General features: G+C 39.8%; 1 pseudogene; it reads left to right on the top strand.

Annotated features, from left to right (window-relative positions):
* The first annotated feature begins 1,464 nt into the window (after positions 1 to 1,464).
* On the top strand, positions 1,465 to 2,833 carry LOC102497836 (elongation factor 1-alpha 1 pseudogene; annotated as a pseudogene).
* Positions 2,834 to 3,667: the final 834 nt, after the last annotated feature.

The raw sequence follows: 3,667 nt of genomic DNA on the forward strand, positions 1-3,667 counted from the left end.
TGCATAAATTTCTGATGTAAAGTTAATTCCATCATGATTGTGGATAAAATCCTATAGAAGCTACCAAAAAAAACTACTAGACTAATAAGAGAGGTTAGTAATTTGGTAGAATCATGTAATGTTTGAATAAAGACAGTTTTATCTCTTATTTTAAAAGGTATGAAATTGGGCACTTTAATATGTATAGTTTATTGCATAACAATTATAGCTCAGAAAGCTATTTTTTCTTACATTATTCAATATACTTTTGAAAGTACAGTTTATAGTGACTGTCACTATAATTTATTAACTATACGAGATAGAAATTTTAGAGTAAATTACCTATATTATCACATGAGAACTATGTATGCAAGTTTTAAATGAGTGATCATTTTAAAATAAAGAAAGCATAGATACCTGCTCTTTATTTTACCTGAGATTTTGTTTTGTTTTGTTTTAATTCATAATGTTGTTTTCACTAGTACTTAAAAGAATATATATATCTGTAATGTATTGGGAATTTAAAATCATAACACTAATGTTTTTTTCTTCCTGTCTGTCTCAGATACAAATGGATTTTTAAAATATGTAGTTAATTCCTTTAACCTCATCATTTTAAAACAAAGTTTTCAAAACATACGAAAAAGGGCCAGCAGATGGCATAATGGATATGTTACTGGACTCCCACATAAACAACTGTGGTTTGAGTCCCAGGCCTGGTGGCTTAAAACTCATATCGGGTACATGTGATTTCATGCCCCAAATCCATAGAGGAGACTGCAGGGAAAGGATTGCAGTTGGTCATTCCCTCTAGAGAGTGATTTCTGCTTTCTGTCTCTCTTTCTGTGTGTCTCCAGTGAGCACCCACACCCTATACCAAAAATCTCTCTCCCTAAAAAAAAAAAAAAAGTAAATAAAAATTTGATAGTAAAGGGACTAGCAGATGGCATAGCAGTTACGTGGCTGGACTCCCTCATGGCCGACCATGGTTTGAGTCTTGGGCCTGGTGGTTTCAAAATCATGCTGGCTGCATGTACGTGCGTGTGTGCCCAAGATCCCAAAAGGAGAATGGTAGAGAGGGGATTGCAGTGTGGCCATCCCCAAAGGGTCTGATTTCTCACTTTCCTCTCACTGTCTCTCTGGCAAGCGCTCACACCTGCGCCCTAAAGCAAAAAACTCTTAAAAAAATCTGGAATCTATAGTTGCTTTCCATGCCTTTTTTTCCCCACATTTTATGATTCACAAAGATCTTAATCTAAATACTTTTAATAGCAAGTGCAGCTGATATATACATATCTATGAATATATACATATTTAGGCATAGAACTCAGTGAGTAGAATGAACATACTATAAAGTAGCACCTAGCTGGGGCTATGTAGCTTACTGTAGTCATTAAGTAGGTATTTTTTATGCAATTTTTAATTTCAAGAAAACCGGTTTTAGTTTTAATAGATCAAAATCAGATATGTTAAGTTTTTCACAATGGGTTTGCCACCAGAACACAGGTGTCGTGAAAACCACTGCTAAATCAAAGCCAAAATGGGAAAGGAGAAGACTCACATCAACATCGTTGTCATTGGACACGTAGATTCTGGCAAGCCCACCACTGCTGGCCATCTTATCTACAAATGTGGTGGGATCAACAAAAGAACCATCGAAAAATTCGAGAAGGAGGCTGCTGAGCTGGGAAAGGGCTCCTTTCAAATACGCCTAGGTCTTGGATAAACTGAAAGCTGAATGTGAGTGTGGTATCACCATTGATATTTCCCTGTGGAAATTTGAGACCAGCATGTATCATCAATGCCCCAGGACACAAAGACTTGGTGAATTTGCAGCTGGTATCTCCAAGAATGGGCAGACCTGTGAGCATGCCCTTCTGGCTTACACACTGGGTGTGAAACAACTAATTGTTGGTGTTAACAAAATGGATTCTACTGAGTCACCTTTACAGTCAGAAGAGATATGAGGAAATTGTTAAAGAAGTCAGTACCTACATTAAGTAAATTGGCTACAATCCCGACACAGTAGCGTTTGTGCCAATTTCTGGTTGGAATGGTGACATGTTGGAGCCAAGTGCTAATATGCCATGGTTCAAGGGATGGAAAGTCACCTGTAAAGATGGCAATGCCAGTGGAACTACACTACTTGAAGCTCTGGATTGCATCCTGCCACCAACTCATCCAACTGACAAGCCCTTGTGTCTGCCCCTCCAGGATGTGTATAAAATTGGTGGTATTGGCACTGTTCCTGTCGGCCAAGTGGAGACTGGTGTGCTCAAATCTGGCATGGTGGTCACCTTTGCACCAGTCAATGTGACAACTAAAGTCAAGTCGGTTGAAATGCACCATGAAGCTCTGAGTGAGGCTCTTCCCGGGGACAACGTGGGTTTCAATGTCAAGAATGTGTCTGTCAAAGATGTTCGACGTGGCAATGTTACTGATGACAGAAAAATGACCCACCAATGGAAGCAGCTGGCTTCACTGCTCAGGTGATTATCCTGAACCATCCAGGCCAGATCAGTGCTGGCTATGCCCCTGTACTGGACTGTCACACAGCTCACATTGCTTGCAAGTTTGCTGAGCTAAAGAAAAAGATTGATTGCTGTTCTGGTAAAAAGCTGGAAGATGGCTCTAAATTTTTGAAATCTGGTGATGTTGCCATTGTTGGTATGGTTCCTGGCAAGTCCATGTGTGTTGAGAGCTTCTCTGACTATCCTCCTCTGGGTCGTTTTGCTGTTCGAGATATGAGACAGACGGTTGCTGTTGGTGTCATCAAAGCTGTGGACAAGAAGGCTGCTGGAGCTGGCAAGGTCACCAAGTCTGCCCAGAAAGCTCAGAAGGCTAAATGAATAGCCCAAATTCCTGCCACCCCAGTCTTAATCAGTGGTGGAAGAACAGTCTCAGAACTGTTTGTCTCAATTGTCCATTTAAGTTTAATAGTAAAAGACTGGTTGATGATAACAATGCATCATAAAACCTTCAGAAGGAAAGGAAAATGTTTTGTGGGCCATTTCATTTTCTGTGTGTGGCAGTTTTAAGTTATTAGTTGTTAAAATCAGTACTTTTTAATGGAAACAATTTGACCAAAAAATCTGTCACAGAATTTTGAGACCCATTAAAATAAAGTTTAATGAGAAACCTGTGTCTTCTTTTGGTCAAAAATGAGACTTCATAGATAAATGTCAAGGCAAAAAGTTGAGTTTGTAAATCACTCTTGTATTAAGAACCTTTGAAACTTTTTTCTTTTTCTCTTTTTTTTTTTTTTGAGAGGTTTTTGCCATAGGGCACATGCACTCGCCAGACAGACAGAGAGAGACAGAGAGACAGAAAGCGAGAAATCACCCCCCAGGAGGGACAGTCACACTGCAATCCCTTCTCCTCCATTTTCCTCTCGGGATCTTGGGCACGCAAGCACATGCGCCTGGCATGGGTTTTAAGCCTCCGGGTCCAGGACATGAACAGCGGTCGACCACGTGGGAGTCCAATGACATAGCCATTATGCTAACTGCTGGTCCCAAGAACCTGTTGGAACTTTTAAAAGAATATGATAATTTAGATAATTTTTTTCTGGATTGGGAGTTTGGGTCATTTCTCACCTTTCTAAGAAGGCAGAATCTTAATAGAATGCCTGTTTACATATTTCTCTAGAAGGCCAAATCCTGTAAAAGTGGCCATGTGTTGCATATGA

Source organism: Tupaia chinensis, unplaced genomic scaffold, assembly GCF_000334495.1.
Source record: "Tupaia chinensis unplaced genomic scaffold, TupChi_1.0 Scaffold145916_1, whole genome shotgun sequence".
NCBI classification, from domain to species: Eukaryota; Metazoa; Chordata; class Mammalia; order Scandentia; family Tupaiidae; genus Tupaia; species Tupaia belangeri.